This window comes from Gallus gallus, chromosome 3, assembly GCF_016699485.2.
Source record: "Gallus gallus isolate bGalGal1 chromosome 3, bGalGal1.mat.broiler.GRCg7b, whole genome shotgun sequence".
Lineage (NCBI taxonomy): Eukaryota > Metazoa > Chordata > Aves > Galliformes > Phasianidae > Gallus > Gallus gallus.
The window spans coordinates 38,090,651-38,114,265 of record NC_052534.1 but is presented as its reverse complement, the minus strand read 5'-3'; the positions used below and the strand labels follow the sequence as shown (position 1 = coordinate 38,114,265).

At 45.1% G+C, this 23,615-nt stretch overlaps 1 long non-coding RNA gene across 1 annotated transcript; it reads right to left on the bottom strand.

The window, feature by feature from the left end:
- Positions 1–185: 185 nt before the first annotated feature.
- Positions 186–19,605, bottom strand: LOC101748561. The gene is made up of 6 exons (XR_006938929.1): positions 19,413–19,605; positions 14,592–14,702; positions 10,231–13,799; positions 6,785–6,870; positions 2,946–3,109; positions 186–1,829 (listed from the first exon to the last, which is right to left on the bottom strand). It is a non-coding gene; the product is annotated as an uncharacterized LOC101748561 (long non-coding RNA).
- Positions 19,606–23,615: the final 4,010 nt, after the last annotated feature.

Here is a 23,615-nt window from a genome sequence, read left to right as displayed (position 1 = left end):
ACTCTGCCCCAAGCCTGTAGTGATGCATGGAGGTTGTTGTGGCCAAAGTGCAGGACCCAGCACTTGGGCATGTTGAACTTCGTCCCACTGGCCTCAACCCAGCAATCCAGCCTGTCAGGCCTTCCTACCCTCAGGCACATCAACACTTCCCCCCAACTTAGTGTAACCTGCAAACTTACTGAGGGTTCACTTAATCCCCTTGTTGAGATCATCAGCAACGATCTTAAACAGGACAGGCCCCAAGACGGACCCTTGTGGAACACCACTCGTGACAGGTTGCCTGCTGGATTTAACTCCATCCACCCCTGCTCTCTGGGCTTGGTCCTCCAGCCAGTTTTTTATCCAACAGAGAGCATAGCTGTTGAAGCCATGGGCTGCCAGCTTCAAACGATCATTTATAAAACAGGCATTCTCTAGTTGCTGAGACCTGTCCACATGACCATGGCAGAACACAACAAGTCTACCTGTGTGGGAAAAGGAACAACTTTTAATCCTGCTTGTTAATAAGGTTTCCTTTTAGGTTTAACACTTTGCCGTGTATGTCGTTCCAAATAAAATAACTACTCAAGAAAAAGATCAAGAAAACAATTCAAAGTGATACAATTAAATGTGAAGTAAAACACTGTACCTTGTTTCACTCACACAAAAACACTTTGCAGAAGAGGAATGACAGGATGTATGAAATAACTGAACAGAATGCTACCAGCTGAGAACTCTTCTATGCTATAGCATGTTTTGTTTGCTTATCCAGTCACTCTGATGTCTTTAGTAATTCTTCCATTTGTTACCTAAAGCATGCAGTCAAGATGTATTGTTGGCACTTCTTTTAAACAGGCTTGAATAAGTCCCCAAAAGTTCCAGGCACATGCAGGACCTAGCCAAATTAAGCTTTAAAGGTGTGTACAATCAAAACAATAACATATCAGGTGCTTTGTTTTTCTCCATTATTGTCTGAATTCCACCTTGCCTTTATTTTTATCACAACGGGTGCAAAATCTTATCAACTGAAACACAGCATTTACATTTGAACTGCACTACTGCAGATTGTCAGATCAGACAAGTGGATGAGGAATTCAGCTCATGAGAGGTTAGACTAGGGAGTATGTGAACGTGATGCAGAAAGCTAAAGGGAAAAAAAATCAGGAAGGTAGATATGAAGTCAAGAAAAAGAAAGGAACAGTAGGGGTCATGGGAAGAAAGATTATCCCTGTCTGACTAGCACTGAATACACCCAGAAGGCATTCATTAATATGTAATGAGCTAGTTGGTACATAAATAGCAAAATTTATGCTTAGTATTAACAGTATGTTAACAACTGCAGCAGGAGTGGTCCCCAGGGAAGTGGCCATGGCCCCAGGCTGCTAGAGTTCAAGGAGCATTTGAGCAATTCTCTCAGACATAGGGTTTGAGTTTTGGGTGTTTCTGTTTGGAGCTGGCAGTTGGACTCAGTGATCCTGGTGATCCTCTTTCAGATTGATATATTCTGTGTTTCTCTAACAACTGCCTTTCTGTTTTTCTTGACGAAAGTGACCATAAGTGACCCCTCCAACCTGGATGGACCTTCATCCACATTTGCTTGTCCATTGAGTTCCAGAGTTCAGGCACTCTCTGCAACCCTACACCTGAGTGGCTGCATGTTCCCTGGGAGCTCTGTCTGGGAAGCCACGTTGGTTTCTGTGGACAGAGAGGCTGCAGGGGATGCAGAGGACACAGCTTCCTGCTGGGTGGATGCCATGCTTGGAGCTCTTCGTGAGTGGGACCTGTGTACATATCTTCTAAGTTTAGATGAAGCTGAACAAGTTGGGTAGAAGCGAAAGCACTAGCGAAAGCTAGGGGATAGGAAAAAGAGTTACAAGGGATGAGAGAGGCAAAGAAGAAAGCCACCTCATGTAGAGTTTGTTCTTTAATCCTTGAACCCTTGGCTAAGAGGGATAGAGGAAGAAGTGGTCCAACTGGAAGAGAAAATAAATAATGTCTAGCCAAGTAGGTGGTCAGATCATTTCTACAAGCTGGCTGTGCTTTTATTTCCTAATCCTCTCAATCCTGTTTCATTTCCTCCTCTACACTGCTTTTAAACCTTTCTTCTAGCTCTTTTGGGTTGTGATGCAAGTATATTTTAATCTTTCGTCCTTTAAAAGGAGATTCAGCCTGTCTCCTCAGCTACTGCCTTCTCTCCCTCCTCCCCTTCATATCTAAACTTACTTCCCACTTACAGTGAGTATGGAGTTTGTCTGCTCCAGTTCCACTTCAGACCCTCACTGACCAGGTTTCCTGCAGTCAGCAAGATTTACTCTCACTAAAGTTTGCTCAGCCAGTTGTGGCATCCCTTTCTTCTAGTTACATCCAAAATAATCTTTGACTTTATACTTTCCCATCCTCTTATCTAATGCCAAGACATTGGCTTTCACACTGACCTACCCAACGCTACCAGTCCTAATTGTCCATGCACTGGACTTTCAAGCAAGTACTTTCATGCTTCATGTTTTTCTTCATGCTAAACACCGCCTTGTTTTTCTCTCTCATTCCACAAACACGGCTTTGTTTTAACACTGACATTAATCCTACGCTATCTATGTGAACCAGTAAGGTGGTCCCCTGACTGTGCTTATCTTCTCATCCATTTGGGCTGCAAATTTCCTAAGGCAAAAATGATTGCCTGCTGCTCCCCTAAGGACAGTCAGTGCAGTAATATGCGTAGAGAAGAAGGATAACACTAATTGCAAGAAGCAATAATAATAAAAATTATAAACTGGCAATATATTCAGCCACAGGGAAAAAAAAATGTAGGGTAAGTTTTGCAACTGAGTTTTTGTGAGGAGAATAATAAAAGGCAGATGAAAAGGTTGCTCCAGGGATAAGTGGTACAAGAGCTGAAGCTTTTGTAGCCTTTCATACACCCACACTTCCCCGCATACAATCAGACTTGTTCAGACACTCAAACTCACGAAGAGCTCAACATCCAGCAGTAGATCCAGGAGTCTCAACCGGCCCCATCTCTGGAGGACTCAGGGAAGCGTGAGTGAAGGCTGCATAACCTCTGCAGACAGAAGATGGTGCTGTTGGCACTGACATGTGCCTTCCACTTTTCTTTCTGGTGAAAAGCATGCGACTGCAGGAAAAAAAAGAAAGGAATGGAAAAAGAAAGGTATAAAACCAACGGTACCTGCCATTTCCTGTATTTCTAATTGGAGAAATTAAGAGAGTTAAAGAGAAGAGTGATAAATACAAAGAAAATCAAAAGAGCCACCTACAGGAGAGAGCAGATCTGCGGTTTTCAAGACGTATTCGAACACAGGAAGATGTAAAAGAAATAAGGAGGGGCAGAGAAGCAACACAGACTGTATTCTGGATCATGCCTCCCCCATTGCCTTCAAGACACCGTGAACTCTGATTTTCACAAATCTGTGCTATGTGGGTTGTCACTATGAGCCGGAGAGGGGGAGTTAAGCTGGTAAATCTCTGGTTATACTGAGTGCAGTGGAATGGTCTGGAAAAGATGAATTAGGAGAAAGAATTAGATATAATCCTTTGCCATCTGTCTTTATTTTGCTAACCTGCTCAACAGGGCACTGCTGAAATCTGTAGTCATTTTTTATCTGCTTCATGTAGCTGAAGATCATTTGCTGTACAGACTGGAATTAGAAAGCTTCCCAGTCACAGCCTGCTTTACCATTTGTTGAACCTGCTTGTTTTCTTTTCTTTCAAAAGATTTTTAGGGCTTTCCATTCAGCTGTAGGCTACGCCATTCATTTTTAACCTCTCCCCTTTGCCAGGACTCAGAGCCAGATGGTAAAGCTAAAATGGGTTTTACTCTTGGCTCAGCAGGGAAGTAAAAGGGCTGTTAGAATGTGCACAGTCCACGCTTCTTCAGGCTTCAGCCTGGAAAGCATGGATAGATCCGGAGGAAATGTGTCAATTGAGAAAATATCTATATGGCATCACGTTGTTTCTCCATAACAGCCTTTACCTACAGGTCTCCATCCAGCAGATCATGCAAACATTACATTATTCTAAGCACACATCTGAGTGTTTTGCTGTACTCGATTTTAGTGTATAGTGGGCTCTACTGATAATGAACTGGATAAGAGGATCTGTGATGGCGAGGAAATTACTTTGTGCCTCCTACGTGAATACCTACTAGCTGCAACTCCAGGAGTTGTTAGTCTTTCTTAATGCCTGGTGACATTACTGGGAGTAGAGCCTTGCCACAGGAAGGCAGATTAAAAAAATCCCAGATATTACCAAACCTCAGGGTCCAATCCAGTTCTTGCTTATTTCAGTGAGAACAGAGCAAAATGCCATTTTATTTTGGAGAGGATGGAAGGAAAGAAAAAAGAGAGGGCACAGGGAGGGAGCTTTCACTTTGCTTACAACTTTTAGGCTGTTTGCAAATATGAAGGTCTAGAACTTAGTGTATTTTCCAAATGATGAGTATGAAGTGTTTTTTGATGCCTTGGCTTAAGAAAATGCAGCATAGGTGAGTAGCTTTACACTGGTGAGCTGTTATCACTCCTGGAAGCACAGAGATAGCTTTCCACATACATCAAAGTTATCTTTGATTTCCAGATCAGTGAAGAAATTGGTCAGGCACTGGTTGAAAGCAAAATTATTTCCTCAGTGGGAAGTTTGGTCTTGAAAGACCCAGACTACTGCTGCCTTCCACCTCCGGCAGTCTTTTACATCACTGTAAAGCAAGGGAAAACAGGTTTAAAATATTCTTCCTCGTCTTCCATAGCACTTTAGACTGGCTTAACTAACTTCCCAAGGAAAAAAGCAAAAGTCAGCTGTATCAAGATGTACTTTTAACATTTTGAGCCGTACGTGAGACTTCTGAGAAGTTCTTCCAAGTTTATTCTGAATTTCCTATACTAAAAATAAAGACAAGGCAACTCATCAATTTAGCTGAGAACAGCAGCTTTGAAGGCATTAGGCAAGAAGCACTGGTGTTTGGAAAACAGCTCCTAATGCTGTTGTCTTTAATGGGGGCGGCTAATCCTCCCAGCTTTCTCATCTTCCCAGTGATTCTCTCCAAGTGGAAGCTTGCCAGTTATTCTGCAAAATTCCTGACTCACTCCAACATCATTTAGGGCTTTCTTAATTGATTGCAGGTTATCTTCAAAGTCAGAGAAGGGCTCTTGGTAGATGCTGTAAAAGCTTTTCCGAGAGGTTACAATCTCTACAGTTTTTGCAACCTACTTTAAAGACAGTGGGATCAAAGGGCAAACCCCACGATCAGCTCATTTTTAGCAACGCATCTCCTTTACAATCTCATTATAAAGACAGGGGGGTTTGCTGTAGTTTTGAACTTGGCTTTGCAGGTCTAATTTTGGTCCTTTTCCTGCCCTATATACAGGAATAATAAAAAAAGAGTCATTTGTCATATTGCCACAGCATTGCTTCACTCCTTACATCTCAGTCTTGTAAAAGCAGTGCTAGCGGCTTCCGACATACCTGTGAGGTCCTCCATTAGAGTTTATAGACAGCAACATGGGAAGCCTCCAAGCACACTGCTGGGGCACTTGTTACCATTTTTTACACTCAGGAAAAACATACCACAATAGCTGTACAATTTGAAAACCAAAATGACTACTCCTCGGCATGCAGACTGTAGAAATGTTGTAATGGGACCCCGCATCCAGAAGCTGAATCATTTTGTGAAAGTATGACTGTCTTCCACCAGCTGCCCAAAAATGGAGGCATCCAAAATAACCATCCGTACTGGAGATTTTAATCTTCAGATGTTTTATTCCTTGTATACCTCCTGCCAAGACGTCTAATTGGTTTTTTGTTTTTTGGGGTTTTTTTAATCCGATGTCAAATAGCTCTTGGAATTTCCCTCTGTAGAGTTACAGCACTATCTTGTAAAGAAACAAACCCTGCTTTCTCAAAATAATAATAAAAAAAAAAAGAGAGAGAAAAAAAAAAGAAAGTGGAGATGGCATTTTCCAGAAGCGTTTAAACTTAGCCCAGTTCTCTTCTGGTTTCCATTCAAATTACTACAGAAATAAATTCTGAGCAAGGCTGTTTCTTTGGGGATCTCACAATCTTTTTTTGTGGGAAACCAATTTTATAATGCACAGTCACGTTGGAGTTACATTTGTAAACCCACCCTAGAGATCTCTGACAGTTCTCTACCAGCTGTGCTTTAAAAAAATGCTTTTTACAGATCCCAGTGCAGACTTGTCCTTAGAAAAACAGGAGGAAAACAAAAGCCACAGAGAAAACGCCCGACTTTTGGTTAGCTCTGCATGTAACTCCTCAGGCGAGCTATAATAGTAAGAGCCTACTTTAAACACAGCATATCTACGAGGCTGAAATCCACGTTCTTTCCAATCCTTTCTGATAGGTCTCCTCCTGTACCAAAGCTGTACCAGTGTTGCTGCGTAGCTTTTGACACTGAATGCATGAACGCCAACCACTTCCATACTCTGGACTGTAAGGCAGGCTAAAATACGCTGCAAACAAACCTAAAAATAGAGTTGGGATGTGTGCACATGCAGATGTGTATAAAAGGGGAATTCAGCATTTCCCATTTCCTGGTCATTCTGTGTAAAGCCAAAATCCTGTTCATGCCACCATGGAGTAATAGAAATAGGAAAGAGTCATTTAGAGATAGGACACAACTTACTTTTGTCTGCAAAATGCTCTTTTACATTAGAAAGAAAAATATGAGTGTATGACTTCTTCTTATATTTGCGACAGCAGATTAAACTCTTCCTTTCTCTCACAAAAACCCAACAAAGAACAACAACAAGAACAAACAAACCCTTGTATCTTGCAATACCTTGGGTAAGACATGACTTTCCATTAAGACTCGGCAATATTTATTCACTGCCGTTCATTCGGGACCTCAGAAGTAGCAACGTAGACCTGAGAAACGAGGGAGATGAGGGAAAGGGAGAAGATTAAAATAAGTAATCATGCCCTTAAAATGCAAATAAATAAATTCTCTGAATGCTAACTCCTGCAAAAACACTGAGAATCCAGCAGATGGTGGAAGGAGACCACGATGTGAAAGCAGCACTTGCCATTTTGATGCCATGAGCCCTTGTGGAAGTTAGTTACTATTCATGATGCACCGTAGCTGTTCATAGCAAAAATAGGACCAGAATTGTTTAGAGTTCACATTTCGTGTCTAAAAACTTAGGTGAGATCGTGTAAGACTTTGACTTAGGAAATACAAAGATAGGATTTGTAAGTGTGGAGCTCAGGCTTTGCTTGAAAGCCAGCTGGCATCATTGTCAGTACAAAATCACTTAACTAACAAACCTGCTGGTGGCTGCTTTTGTTCTGCATCTAATAGTTGTGGAGGAGGGAGTGAATTTTGTCTTCTTTTATTTTTCTTTCTTTATTTACTTATCGGCAAGCATTTTGATTCCCGGTGCAGCTGGTAGGTGAAGACCATTCCTGCATTATCAAAAGCTGTAGTAGGGGAAAAGACATTGCACTTTCCAGCCCACGTTTCCTTGAGTGTGAGCCCCTGCAGAGCTCCTGTAGGAAGCAGCTTCCTGCCATGAGTGCAGTGACATCGAGGATCCAGGAATGTCTGCTATTATCCCAAGAGATGCAAGCTGGGGGCCTATGCATGCTTAGAATCTGTCTCACAATGTAGATAACATACCGCTTTTTTTCTTTCACTTCTTTTGGGAGCAAAGATATTTACCTCTATCTGAAGGAGTTGTCCTCTCATGCTCAAGGATGCACTGTCCTGGGATGCACTGTCCCACCTACATTTGGAAGGGGCTTGGTTCTGGACCCAGTGTGTCATTTGCATCTATGATAGCATTGACAACAGTCTTTTGCTTTATTTTTCCAGCAGTGTGTTCCCACAGTAACTGCTCTTTTTCTTCTGCTTTGATTTTTGCCCTGTTCATCAACTCAGCAGAGTGCATAATTCACTGCTGTCTTTGCGTCTCTTATTCACAGCAGGTTATAAGGTATTTGAGATTTCATGGAAATATGTGTTTGCAAATCATATATTACATGAGCAAGAATTTATCTATTCAGGAAAAGAGTTTGCATTGCAGAGCATGATATGTCCAGAGGAAATGGTTCAATGCAGAGTGGAGGTGGTTCTGGGAGGTCTTTATTTCATCAGAGGAGGCTTTGTCTTTCACTCGCTTCTTCTGTTTGCCTGTGATTCCCTTCATCGCTGCTAGTCACATTAATGATGCCAGTGCTCAAGACATCGGAAAATGTAAGTAGACTGAGCTGGGCTTTCTGTGAGATTATTTCTCCATTCACAGATATGTATTTTCTTCATGTTCTAGGGCATTAATAACATTTCAGGAATGTTAAGCGCTGATTTGGCTTTACCATGTGGTGGCGATGCTGTGGTAGAAATCTAAGGATGGACCACAAGCAAACAGCTCTGTATTCTCACAGCATGTGACATTCTGCCTGACACAGTACCTCATTGCTCTAAACTCCTCCACTCACCAGCAGTCTGAGTGGCAGCCCATAACAGCTAGATTCGGAGCGAGGAGAGGCATTCCTATACTCCCCATGGACGGTGGGGAGAACAGTGTGTTTCCACTGCTCCTTTTGCCAGTTGTCCTATGCTAGAGACCACTGGATGTTGGACAGCTTCTGCCACATGTGGTCAAGACAGAGTTTCACTGGCTTTCTGCACGCTCCAGAGAAGAGCTGGGCCATTCACAAAGAAATACCCATTCCCTGCAAACTGGGTATTATGTTTTCTTGCACATTCAGCCTGTCTCAATAGATCCAGTACTCTTGCAAATACATTTCCCCCCACTTTCTGGTCTTCCAATAGAAGTGACCACATGATTCAATCCTGGATTTCTTCCAAATCCTTCAAGTGGTGAACTTGGCTTTACAGTAAACAGAGCCTTACAGTGCCTCTGTATTGCTTCAGTCCAGCTTACATTCAGCTGCTGTATTTTTGGACTGTGTGCAGTGGCAGCTTTACCAATCCTACTCTTTTCCTTGGTTTTGGATACATAAAACATAGCATGAACACACCAAAGGCTGCACTGAAGGTGATATGGTGCTGCCAGAAGCAATCTAAAATGTTTACCAGTAGTTTGTGACCACACTCTGCTTAAGTGATTTCCTATTTTTGTCATACTGATGACATTTTCCACTTGTAGATATTATTGAAAGGTGCAGCATCTCTGTTTGAGTATCTCTCTCCATTCTGCTGGAGACACTAACACCCAGACAGAGGTTAGAAAGAGGAACCTGTATTTTCTAAGGGGTAGCAAATCTCATTAGCAACGAGTTACACATCTGCTTCTTTATTAAAGGTAAGATAATTCTTTATCTGCTCTTTCACACCCATGATAGCTGCATCCTGTGACAATTCCAGTTGTCCACGCTGCATCTTCGTTCAGGAGCCATACATGAAAACTGTGGGAGAAATGTTGTCAGATAAGATACAAATCCCAGTAGACTCACTCTGGATGGATTCTGTGCATCTGAGAGTAGGAATTGGTTGCGTTGCTCCAGGCTGCTGAGGTCTGTCCCAGCCCCGGGGAGATCACCAGATGTCTCCTACAAGGTATTGCAAACAATCCCAACACCATTATGGCTTTATTCAGCTTCAGATCTATTCCCTGACTCTTTCTAACTGACAGAGCAAGATGGCATCATGATGTATCACAGCTTCTGCCACACAACCTAGAACATCAGCAGCCATTACAGAGATCCCTCTGAGTCCTTTTAATACATCTTGCTGACAGCGCTGGTGCTCTCCCACCTCACATCTGATCCCAGCAGTGCTCTCAGCCATCCGCCCCTTCTCTTTTCTTGGATGTGGAGAGGTAGTTTCTTTCTTTATCCAACAACTCTTGTCAATATCCACAGAGATATTAATTCCCATCAAGCCGAGTCCTTCCTCACTTGCAGCCACTCAGCCGAACACTTATAGAGCTTGTTGAAGTCCCTTTTGTCTTTGGAAATGAGGCAGGTTGCCTGGCCTCTGAGCAGCAGCCATACTGATGTGTGACTCCTGGAAGCCCCTGACATTAGGACAGATGCCTTACTTTTCCATCCCCTCTACTGCTCCATTTATTTTTTTCCTTTAACGCTGTAGTTACTCCTGGAGGCACAAGTTGTAAAGATGGAAATAGATGAAGGCAATTGTATGCCTGGAAGACATCCTCCCCTTCAAACACCTCCCGATACGTGTCTTAATAGTTTCATTACAGGGATGCTAGTGAATATTGCTAGCTCGGCATATTTTTATTTTTAATTTGTTCTGCTTACCTTGACTGCATGAATTGTTTGCTTCAGACTTAGAGCACCTGTGTGATGAGGGATCCGCTGTGTGCAGCTTAAAGCAAAAGAGTTGGTGCTGCCAGCAACACTGATTTGACTTGCAATTTACTCTGCCTAATGGCATGGAGACATCGCATTGCTTTAGTTCAGCTTTGCATGGTTGTGATTCCTTTCCGTCTCTGACATAGTTTTAAGGAAGGCTTTGCAGCCTAACACATTTAGTCATGTCCTACTGTCTCCCTAGCATTCATTCTCCTGACTGTGTGCTGCTGCTGCCTCTTGGCATGCAGCTCGGAGTTTTATTTTTGCCCTTTTGCACAGTATTAATGTCATCACCACGGAAATTTTCTTATGCCGTGCACATTTTTCTAACAGCACCAAAACTCTCCCCTGATGTTCTCTGCTTCTTATTTATGCATTTGCTTTTGGTGGTGTTTTATGCTTCTCTGTTCTACCTGACTATGCCAGCTCCTCTTCTGCTCTGTTTTCAGCTGCGCCTTTGCAGCAGCTTTAGACACACCTGTAATTTACCAGCAGTGAGGGCAGCTTCTCTTTCAGCAGTCTCATTGCCCTTTTTTTCCCACTCACAAGCCTACCACTCATTACTTCAGGTCTTAAGATTTCATACTGACATGAGTCAGCCATTTTCTGTGCAGTCTGGCAGCATACCAATCTATTGTTTCTCCAGCTTCCCTTGATTACACAACAGTGGGGCAGATACCTTCTGTATGTGTCATTTTTCCGAGGACTGGAAATGCTTCTGAGACATTTCTAGGATTCTGCATGGGGTTCTTCCAGTCTGCCATTGGTATACATCCAGATATATCCAGGAGCCAGCGCCAAGCACAGCTAGCAGCCTGAATGGGCTGATTTGGGCTTCCTGTTTACCCAGACCCATGGCAATGTGCTAGATTTCCCATGTGACTCTAAAGAATGGCTAACAGAGCTATTGCTGATGCTTCCTCTTTCATTTTCTGCAGCCTGGGACAAAAACCTGCTAGGAACTCATGATGTCTTCTCTGTATCTCTGCATTCTCAAGGAGCACGGGGCAGTCTTATTTTTCCAGTCTTCACAGCTGCCTATGACATATGCCCAGCTAATATTTTGTCACCATACTCAGTATCCACACTGAGTGTGAACCAGACACAGACAACCAGGGAGCTGAGCTTCTCTCCTTCCCTCTTCCTCTGGGAGCACTATAGCAGCAAGGAGCTTTCCCTGCTTTGAAGTAGAGCTAGTTCCCCTTCTGGATCTCACACAGCCCACCCCAGAAGGAAGCTGCCAGCTTTACTATGGGGTGTACCGGGGGGGGAGGGGGCTAGGGTAGGCTCTAAACACTTAATCAGGGAAAGAGCGTGGCAATGGAGACTGTGGATTTTGTGCAGGAGTCACAGCAAGAGGCAGCTGTGCAGCCTGAAAGATGATCAGAAGATAAAATGGCAGAGGCTGAATTTCTAAAGACATTCTAATGCCAATTAGAGGCCTGAAATCTTGCTGGCTTGCCCTGCCCTAGTAATTCAGATCAAATCATGCACTGAGTTATTCCCACAAAAGGAACTGGAAATTCAATAGGTCAGATTGCCAGCTAGAATAACTCCACACACTCTGTCATCAGAGAACATGGTCCCATGACTGTGAGCTGCAGTTTTTCCACATGGCTGTTTCCTTGGGACTTGCATCATCAACCCGCACAACAAGGAGAGCCCAAGGTCCCAGGGCAGGAGGATTTTTAAGGAAGCAAATGAAGATACCCAACAACAGCTCAAGTTCAGGTCATGCCTCTGTCATACCACGTGGTTTAGTTGACTTTTGGAGCGGTACCTACACTCAACCTCAAAGGCACTGTGACTGGTTCCACATCTTAGTGCCAGCTCCTTCAACTCACATCAGGAATGGGGAAAGTCAAAGACCCGCAGAGCAGCTGTGCCATGACTTTGCTTCTAGCCAGAGCCACTCTCTCTGTGATGCAACACTACTGAATCAGGGCACAGGTAAAGAATGCCTTGAAAGCTGACTTCTGATCATCAATATAGAAAGGAATATTCTGTCTCTGAGCTCTGCAGTGAGGACCTCAATCATAAAATAACACGTAGTTTTTCTAGGACAAGTAATGCCACTGGAAATGAGTTACAGAAATTCTGCCCGAAATCCCCAAAGCTTTCCACTTGCCCCTAGGCAGAGAGCCCCCAGGCAATTCTGTGCAGCAGCTAATAGATGTTAAGTCCCTCATCCAGCTGCATGTGTGCTGCTCCATCAGTGAGATTCAGCTGAAAATCACAGTTTGGAAGAAGAATTTCAGTGCTGCTATGAAGGATGATCATTACCTAATGCAGTTCTCCTTGCAAAGGCATGAATTCAGTGATTTACTAGTTCTTTCCCATTACTGACTACTGTGATATTATGCACTGTATATCACATGAACATAATAAGAGCTTTGGTGTGATCTCTCCCTGTCCCCTGCTGTCACCCTGAATCTTTTATGTGAGGACTGAACATTTAAATTGTTTGCTTAAAAACTGGCAGGATTGTAGGAAAAAATAATATATATATATCTATATATAAACCTCTTAAAATGAACTGCTAATTATTAATGTGAATGCTTTTCACATCCATTCCCTACTAACTATCTCAATGGAATGACACAGTTGAACATCACACTGGGAAAAGATCCATTTGTCATACTTCTTTAATTTTTTATCCATTTTAAAGCATCCTGAAACCTAGCCAGCAATAAAGCAGCGAAGAAAGTGCCCAAGGCACCCTCTCAGAAAAGCAGTACGGGCTGGATTCTGCTCTGCCACAGATCAGTCCTAAATCGGTATCCATTCCATGATGTCAGTGAAACTGAACTGCTGAATGCAGAGAAGAATCCGGCCTCACGATGCAACTCCGTGATGGAATTGCTAGAGTAAATAATGACTGCTGCTGTTTGGCTCTTTCCACTCCCCAAAAGTTCCTTAATGAATAATGAATTTCATGAATAAGCTTTAATGAATGACTGAATACATGTCAATGGCCAAACTAGTGAGAACACTTTTCACTTTCATCTTCTCCTACAGACCCATTGCCTTCCTTTGCTTCTTCAAAACAGCAAATCGCCCCTTTAAACCCTCCATCAGTCACATAGCAAGCTACCACATCCTGGCAGGGAATACCAAACTACAAATTGGCCAGGTCATAATTCCAGGAAAGACATTTTGTTTGTTTTAAACACGCAACTTATGTTCTGAACTGCGAGCGCTGAAAAAGAACAACCTTTCAAACATTTAACTCCTTCTTTTTTTTCCTCCTCTAGATTAAAATCCATTCATTTCCATCGGGCCATTCAGGGAAAGGCTGTAAAATGAACGACACAATTAACGACTTAATATAACGCACATGAAACTTTACTTCTAGCTGAGAATCACAGAGGCTTTTCTAAACCTGCTAACTGCCAAAAGAAAAAAGTAGTGGTATTTGAAGACAGCAGTTCACTTTTTTGTTTGCACTCCCAAATGCTTGAAGTGTTACTGGATAAACTTTCTTGACTTCCATCAGTAGAGGACAAATACATCAGCTGAAAGAAATGGGGAACACAGTGAGACCCAGTTTTGCAAGCTTACAATGGAAACACAAAGAGCAAAGTGTGTGCTCACATCTTACTAAATACTACAGAAATCATTTTGGGGGACAGTTTGTCTGAAACGCCTTCCAAGTGGTTCAAGTACAACGTCCAAAAATGGAGGCACTTCCAATCAGGCAGTGCATCTGAAAACACTTAGTCACGCACCCAGAGTCATATGAATAACATGCACCTGGTCCAACCGAGCGCCTCCTGACCAAAGCAATGGGATTTTATGGGCGCGGCTTAAAAATTAATCCCAACAAACAAATAAAACACGCCTTACAGGAGAGTTGGAAGGCAGGCAGGCACTTTGCTATCTGATGGACTTGACTGTCTCTGTAAGCAGTCCCTCCTGTTCAGTCCTGCTGGCCACCCATTCCTGCTCTGCTTGTGCTGACGTTCTCTGCAGGCTTTTAACCGTGTTATTGAGTCAGGTAACACTAAAACCGACCCATTAGCCAGTTAGATTAAACAAGAGGCACAAAACAGCAGATAATAGCCAAAGGGTAGGGAATGTGAACAAGTCAACATTACCCAAGGGGATAGCAAGATGTTCCAAAATGCAATCTCAGTGTTCGTTTAGCTAAGTAAATACTCAGTCAGCCCCCATTTGCACAAGCCTTGATCACATGAAGTAATCATTTCTGGGGAAAAAAGCCACGTTCCACCAGCATGGATTTTCTGTAATGAAATGTTCTCCCCCAGACACACTCTTCCCAAGGCTTCGGTAGTGATTTCATTTACCTGCAGTTCTTTTACTTCCCCTTCATTTCTCTCAGATCCATATGCTCTTATCTCAGGGAATGCAGCAGGAAATGCCGTGGTTTTGTTATGAGAAAAAGTCCCAAGAAAATGCTGGAGAAAGAGGGAAAGGTTAACAAAGCATGTGCTTACTGTGTTGAAATCCCCTGGCATTAGACTACACCCCAGATTTCCTCAATTGTGCTCTTTTATTTCCATTTTTTTCCTTTTTTCTTTTTGTCCTTTTTGTGAGAACCAAAACAACCATATTAAAACATGTCTACCACTATAAATATAGTTCTTTTTCTGCTTTTTTTTATTTTTTATTTCTTGCAAGGACTGGACTGAACTTTGCAAATCTGATTTGCTTTTTATATTTTGGTTTTACATGTGGGAGGTTTTTTTTTTCCATTTCTGGTTTCTCACTTTGTTCTGAGTGAGGGGGCGATGAGGAACTCCCTGATCTGGACTAATGGAAACCTTTGAGGGTTCCCTTATACCACGCTGTGTTAATCACATGCACTTTACTAGTTGCACAACTCCAGTCCCTGTGACATTGTTGTCATCTGCATCAGGCCTACCTAGTCAGAAGGGAAGAAATAAAGGTGAACACTGTCAGCAAAGCAATAGCAGGTCCTTGCAGATCAGGTCAGGAGCATCTAACTCTGAAATGTTTTTGGGCCACTTTCCTGAAGAATTGTCTGAGTGGGGCAGAAGGAGTAAAGTCCTGTAGCACTAGTGGCACACACAGGATGGAAGATGTGCACCACAATTTTGGCTCTTGCTTCCATGCCCCATAGGCGATGTGGATCAGCAGAGTTGCAGGCTATTCAGGGGAGAGGTACAGGCCTTGCGACACCACTGAAGCCCCTCTGCAGGGCACTGGCGCAGCAGCTTAGGCCAGCAGTTCAGAGCCACATGCCAGTCCTTCACTGCGATTGCTACAGAGGTCTGATTGGGAAAGAGAGGGGAGAGGCCCAGTTTTTCCAGTATTCCAGCTCTTGGCTTCCTGGGGACTTGGTGCTGAGGCAAGAGCCACTGCTCTGACCCTTTGTGTAACCACACTGCTGGCCTTGTGCTCAGAGTCCTGTTAACCCCTCAAGCCCTTCACATTTCAGGTCTCCAGTACAGTACTCAGCTGCTGGTCAGCAGATCCCAATGTGAAATGCAAATATTTTACTTCCAGTTGCTTATAAATGCCCCATTCCAACATCCTGGCTTCATATAATAACTGACAAAAGACACCAGCAGAGGCCTGCACACACTTAAAACAGACTCACTACAGAGTTAAACTGTGTAAGACCTCTAAAATCATCATTCCTTACTTGAGCCAGCACAGAGCCTGGCATCAAGCTCTGACAGTCAGCATATTTGAAAGCAAATGAGGGATCTGCCACTGATGTCTGGCAGCCTTGGAAGTGTAATATTACAAAGACTCATAAAAGCACATCTCAGAGTGTCTTGCTTCCATGCACCACTTTTTTTTTTTCCCCTCAGTTATTTGATGTCTTGACTGCAGGAAACATCCCATCCCCTCACCCCTCTCTGGAACAAGAGCAACTGTGTCACAGAGATCACGCTCCCTTCAAGGTTCATCTGGTTACAACATTGCTGACCCCCTTCCATCACACTGCACATCTGGGCTGACACTGCCTCCATTCTGTGTGCCCTTCCCCGTGCAGGGATCACCTTGGCAGGATGCTGCCCTCCATCCAGCACTGGTGAGCAGCCGTGATGGCACCCGTCCAAGAGGAGGAACTGATGAGCCATCACGTTTCCCATCCAGTAGCAGCAGGGCCCTGGCTCGATTGCCCTCTTGAAAATGCTGGGGCCAGATGGAAATTCCCACTTGGAGAAAACTCTCCAAAATGCACGTATCCATTGGATGTTACTGGGCAAAAACAAATAGAGGAGTCTGTTTATGTCTCTAAAGCCTGTCCCTGCTCTAACTTGACTTCAGGCCTAGTTATTCCTGTTGTGCTTAGTGCAATAGGTTACCACTGTCAACAGGAGGATTTATCGGGGCAGCTAAGAACCGCCTGACTCAGCACTGTCAGGGCTTAACAGCTCCATGAGAAAGGACAGAGGGAAATCAGCACAGAGGACGGCATCACCACCGTTCATTCCGAGGTGGCTGCAGAAGAAACTCCTACAAAATAAAATACAGCATCCGGGGAATTTAAACTCCCCATCCCAGCTAAAACCACTCTGCCATTCTGGACAAAGTTTGGAGTCTGTCTAAGCCTGGCTGGTGTTTAACACTCCCTGGTTCGGTCTGGAAGGTGCAGGAGATGTGCAACATGGCAATACCGGGGCATTAACATCCTCTTTTCACATAGTGCTGGCCACACTTCGACCTCCACAGCACACCTCCTGAGTGGGTTAGACCCACAGACCTTCTCTTCTCCCCTCCGTGTTACAAACCTGCTGCAATCTCCTCATCTCCCTGCCTGAGGTCAGCAAAATGAGGATTAAAAAAAACAAAACCAAAAAAGCACCTTCTGGCATGCATTCTCCAATACACACGCTTCTCATAACGGCAGGGGTAGAGAAAAGCTGCAGAAAAGGTATATGAGGTACTCTCTCCTCACCGCCTAGCTGGGAGGACACTGTTCCAGCATATTTTCCTGGGCTGACATTTCAAACATGATTCTTTGAGTGGGATTTGTCTCACCCTGCTTTAGAGATCTGCATCTGAGCCAGTCACCCTTCATATTCAATGAAGAGAAATAGGCATGTCTGGGATGTGAATCATCCGATCGCTTTATACATCTCCTTTAGACTAAGATGAATCACACTCCAGAAGTGCTTATTTTTCTCTGTTGACTATAAAGGGAACCAAGATGAATACTCAGATACAGACTTCTACGTTTGCTCAAATGAGCCTTACTCTGCACCTTCTGGGAAAAACCTCCAGGTGGTATCTGATGCCCCCTGCAAAGGATATTACCTGGAGGATCCTCTGCCTGTCACCACATCCTAACACGAGGACTGATGTTCACTCACAACACGACCCCAAAACCTACTGCACACCCAAAGCCAGCATACATATCTGAACACCAGACTTTGCTGGAAGAATCTGCAGGAATTAAAGAGAGAAATGACTAGGCTACATACAACTACTGAAGGAAACCCCAGGAAGGAAAGGTAAGATTGGAAGAATACGCATAGTAAGAATTACCATTATTGACAAAGAGAACACTAATTCTGTGGGAGAAGCCACCCTCTTTTCTATTGGCACTTGTAACACCGGGGACCAAAATAGAAGAATGATCAATTACCAGCAGCTTTTGAATTTTTCACATAACACACACACACAAAAAAAAAAAAAAAAAAAAAGGAAAAGGAAGCATCCATCTGGAGAACTGAATTCACCCCAGCAGGGGTCCACGCAGGCAGTAACTGGTAGGGCTGATTCCTGGCATGTTCCCAACAGCAGAGCGCTGATGCGCAGAATGCAGGGCAGTGGCAGAGGCACACCGCCTGTTGGCACAGTGCTCCACTGCAGCCATCCTCTACCCACGCTACACCAGGACAGCCATGATTTATGGCCTTTCTCCCTACAGCACACACCCATTTCAACCCATTGCTGCCAGCAGCCTGTGAGTTCTCCTGAAGCCCAACCCTGATTCAGTCCTACCTGACTTACACTCATACGGTATCCCTATTGATCTACTTTTGCAGATAGCTTCATGCTACTTATATTTATTGCAGGCAAGTTGGTTGTAAGATTTCACTGAGGATCAGCTCGTTTCATGAATGTGACACTTGGCACATACTGTGGTTGTTCAGTGAAACCAATTAGACTCATTATCTTGCTTGCGATACACTCCCTAGCCACAACAGCACTCCTCATGACGCCTCCCTGACACAAGGCTTCCTTGACCAATCAAGGTATCTTCAATAGACATCCTTCGTAGCTCTTAAAGTTCAGAAATCTCCTTGCCTCCTGCTCCCATCCATGCCTGCAAGGGTACTCGCTTGCCCTCAGAGGTGTCCAAAAATACAGCACTTCTCACATGAGGCACGTACTAGCCAGAAATAGCTAGTGTTTCCATCAGGCATGGCTATCTACCCTTTGGTCTTCCAAGCATCCACTATACCCACATTCTGCAGCTACGCAAGGGAACATTCACTTGCTCCTTTTTCTGGCCCAAGTATTCAGCAAGAGATTTCTTAAGTCAGGGCACAGGAGGACAAGCTGGATTTCTGAGCACGACAGTGGAAATCGTAGCACAGTTGCTATCTGCTAGCACAGACCAATAAAGCATCCAGGACAAACACGACTCCTGGTTAAAAACAAACAAAACAGATCTTTGTAACGTTGATGAAATATTAAAAGTTGGCTTTATTTTTTTACGAAGGTAATTCAAAACATCTGGAATCTCAGATGAGTCTCTGTACACAACGTTTCAATCCAGGTTCCGTGACATTTGTGGAATTTCCCCTGCACTTTACTCCTAACCGAGCTGACTGGCTGAAGGGAACCAGACTTCTTCCCTCTGTTAGGAGAAACAGCTGGACACCGAATTTCTGCTTTGCGTGGACAAACGCTAGTAGCCTAGGAGCCATTTTTAATGTGAGTGCTTGGCTGAGCATCCAAACCCAATCCAGGCTCAATTCCTAAATTCCTCTGGCATCACAAAAGGACATACAATACCCTTCTTCCCAGGCCTGGCATAGCTCTCCTAGACCACTCTAGCACCTGTCACCCCTGCGCAACTTAGGATTCACCTCGGATTCACTGGAGATGACTTGTTTCAAACTGTACTCTGAAAACAAAAGGCAACATGCCCAGTGCTGGGGCTCTGGTAAGCAACTTACCCCTCTGCAGCCACTTTATTTTCCACGAGAGAAGGAGATGGGTGAAGCTGAGGCAGCTCTGTCTTTCAGATTTCAGCCTGAGGACCTGTGTGAACCATCAGAAAGCCACACCTTCCTAACTCAGTATTTCCGTGGGCTGCATCTGACTTTCTCTGCTTGCAGCAGCAGAAAGTTGCACCATATGTCACCTGCCTGGAATATCAAGCATTTGGCTTAAAAAGCACAGAGTCATGGGAAAACAATGACTAACACCAAGTCACTGCGGAGTGCAGTCCCAAGGGGAGTACCTGCAGACAGTTGCGCAAATTGGTATGGATGTACATTAGTTTGCCAGAGCTGCATCCAGTGCTAATCCAGTGAAATATTGCTGCAGTACAAACAGGGGTGGGAATATTGTCCTCCAACGACCGCTTTCAGCGAGCTGTTGCAGACCACCCTCGTTCAAAGCTGCTCCAGCTGAGCTGGCATGCTTAGATCAGGGGAAAAAACATGATTTGACAAATCGGTGCCAACTTCTGAGGAAGGCTCTCTTCCAACAGCCAGTCTTAAAGCCTGGTCAGCATAGCTCCTGAAGCCTTTCTCTGTTATTCTGACCCACATATGGAAAGAGAACATGAAAAATGCACGTTACGTGGGTGGAGCTTCACAGATGGCTCTGTAGTGTAGTGTAGTGTGCTGTGAGGCCCATTCCTGTGTTGGCTGAGGTTGGCAGTGAGGTTCCTGCCTTCTCTGAGAGCACAGGCAGCAGGTGTCCACCTGCCCCCAGGGACAGGGAGGAAGCAGAGGAAGCTGATGGGACAAGCACAGCTCAGGAGCAACCCAGCACCCACCTTCCACGGCTGTATTCCTCAGTGACTGCAAGCTGTGCTCTTGTGTGGCACAAGTTTCAGGGACTCAGACATCACTGGGATTCTTCAAAGCTTCCCTCTGCAGTACAAAAGACTTCATCTTGCAGCTTTCTGGGACTAGGAGACAGTTCATTCACAGCACCATCAAAATTCAAACCTATTCAAGAGCTGACCTTCATTCAGCTATCTATTTGAATAATAACACAGGCAATCAGGATAGAGCAATTATGTTTTCAAGGCTCCGCTTCTGAAGGTTTTGCCATGTATTTAACTTTACCTCAGAAAATGCCCTCTGCCGCAGACAGAAATCTTGTGTTAAATATAGAAGCTCACGATAGCAGCAGACAGAGAGGAGCCATGGGGCTGACAATAGCAAAGAGCCTGGGCTACGAGGGAAGATCTGGGCCTGCCTCTCTGGGTGAGAGACCTAGGGCCTGCAGCTGAGAAAATGAGGGAAGGGGGTGATTCTGGAAGCAGGATGCTGCTCAGAGAAAGAACCACCTCCCTTCCCCTTGCCCTCCCCACACCACTGGCCCTGCTGTGGGGCTCCCCCTCCTGCACACAGACACTCTCCCTCACCAAGGCAGCCATAGCCCTGTAGCCTCCCTTCCACACCGGCCTTTTCAGCAGCCCAAAGGCAAAAGCAGCTGCAGGTGGGAACAGCCCTGCCTTGAGCACCTGTGTTCACAGCATCAAGCCCAGCTGCTCAGCTGGGGCTCGCTCCTCTCTCTTTCCAGGCAGGTAACACGCAGCCAAATGCCCCTGGGTCTAGAAGCCAACATTCTCCACCTGCCTCCAGCACATGACCCTGTCCCAGTTTTGGATTACCCCCGTCTGTTACATTTTTTCCACCTCTCTCTCCCCGGGGTAGGCAGAGGCAGCACAAGGACAAGTGTAGCACAGGCATCCTGCCATGCCTGGCTCTGGCTCCGAGGAGCAGCAGGGGCCGGGGAAGCTGGCATTTGGACCAAGGGGCTGAGCCGTGTCTGTTGCCGTGCAAGGCTCAGGGGCTCTTCAGCAAGAACCCCAGGGCTGCGGGGGACAAGGCTGCTCCGCTGGGTGTCTCCCTCTCTCCTCAGCCAGTGGTGAGGGCCCCACGCTCCCCCAGATAAGGCAGAACTGAGTCACCAGTCCCTGGCCTATCTAGAGCAAAGCCAGCCCTGCCAGCTGGAGCCCTGCCAGGTGGAACCCTACACACAGGCAGGCACAGGGCTCAGGCAGGAGCCTCGGTCCCCTCACAAATGTACGTACATGGGCGGACGTGAGAGCTCGGCTCACAGCCTGAAGGCCAGCGCTGCTAATTCGGGTTGCTACACTGGGTCGATCAGAAACCTCTTTCCTGCCTCTCAGCACTGATGCAACTGCAGGCAGAGACCTCTTGGCTCTGCTGGGACCCCACGCGCTCCCACCCCATCCCACCCCATCCTGCCCCCGCTGCTGGAGCTTCAGGCGTGCTGATGCCTTCTGCAGCCCAAGGAAACAGCTCTCTGCGGGGTGTTACACAGGAGGCGAATTCCACCACTGGGATCAAATTCCTCAAGCAAAAAAAAAAATAATGGAAGTCCTGGATAAAGAGTGCAACACAGCAGTGCTTGCAGTGCCTTGGCAGAGCGGGGCTTTAACCTGCAGAGCTTCCGATCTGACCGTCGTGGCTGGGGTAGGTGAAATGACAGTGATACATTCTCAAGAGCGCTCAGTAACACCCCTTGACCAAAACTGAGTTGCTCACAAAGTGATTTCTTAGAATGACGTCTCCTCTTGCTCCTCGCGAAGTCTTAAATTACACCGCTGTGATTAATTGCTACAGCAACTGCGAGGCAAACTTGAAATTGTCACCTAGGAACAAAAGGTCTTTGAGATAGGGGATGTTTACTTTCAGCTGAAAGGGCACACGTTCAAATTTGGTAAACTGTACGTTGCCGGCATGTAGATTCCTCAGGCAGAAATAGCAGCTGGCTGCACGGAGAAGCAGAAAGGTGAAAATGTCATTGGAGAAAACCTCCATTTCTCACAATTGGCACTAACAAATGGCTTCCGGAAGCTAGAGGTCACTGCACACACAGTCCTGGAGCTTTCAGGCATTAACCTGAAGTTATTGTATTTAACTTGCATTCCTAAAGCAAGGTCAGATGGTTTACCCCAAATGTTAGCAAATTCCAACAAGTAATCTAACACAGACGCTTCCATTTGCTCCAGTGGGATGCTTTGGAGGCAAAAGAGGAATGGTTTCGAGCAGGGCTGCCGCTTTCTCAGTGCACACAAACAGCCATCGAGCTGCAGATGGGCCTTTTGCTTCCCCCAGAACCGGCCGTAAGTTCCGTGGCCCTCCCCCAGGAGATATTAAGCCCAGTCTACAGGGACAGATAATTTTTTAATGTACCAGGCAGCGGGAGACACTGGCTACTCTGTCACGTAAGTGTTTTTGGAAGAGGAAAAAGAGCTATTCAGCATTAAAGATTCAGGAATGTCTGTTGACATATTAAGGAAACAACCTCGGGGGACAGCTGACATGGCTCCAAGAAGCATTACCAAGGGAACAGTGACGCAAATGCCTTCCATTTTTACAGGCTGGCAGCTCGCCAGGTTCCCTCGCCTGATGTCTGATGTAATGCTAATCCCTATCTGGGTTAGCGCTCACATATCAACCACAGCAGCTCACTCTGCTGCAATCAATACAGCACACTTTTTATAGAAGAGCGTGTAAAAAAAAAATAATAATAATAATTCTGCTCTAATCTACCAGGAATATGGTACAGTAGAGTAACAGCAGGGGAAATCTAATGGCTAGCCTGGAACTCACCCCAAGCACGCTTCTGCGGGTGTACACGTGTGCACAGGGCTCTACACAGACCCTGAAGCACAGTGAGTCCAAGCAGTGGCCACACGCTGCCAAGGGCTGGGTGTGCATGGGGGAAGAAGAGCCTTCCAGTTGCTCCACTGAGTGATGCACAAGCAAAATGGGGGTGGAAAATAAAACAGGCTATTGGTAATAATGTGGGATAAAATGTTTCTTTGTGTACTAATAATGACATGTTGCATTTCTCTATGAGTTCCCAAGGGCTCCACAGGGATTAACGAAGTCTCACAAGTCAGACAGGAGAGCCCGGAGACACGGCGCCAAGGCTGGGTGAAGGACTCCCAGCCAGGCATGGCATTCAGCAGTCAAAACACGTCAGCTCCAGAGTCAGCATGACAATTTGTCATAGCGAACACCAACACCAGCACCTTGAGAAAAGAAATGTGCAGGGGAGTATCCAGGAAAGGAATCCAGGGATCCTGAATTACTATGTCATTAACCAAGCTGTAATTTGGCTTGCTTAGAGGAGAATAACGATGAAATCTTGAGTAACCTCCA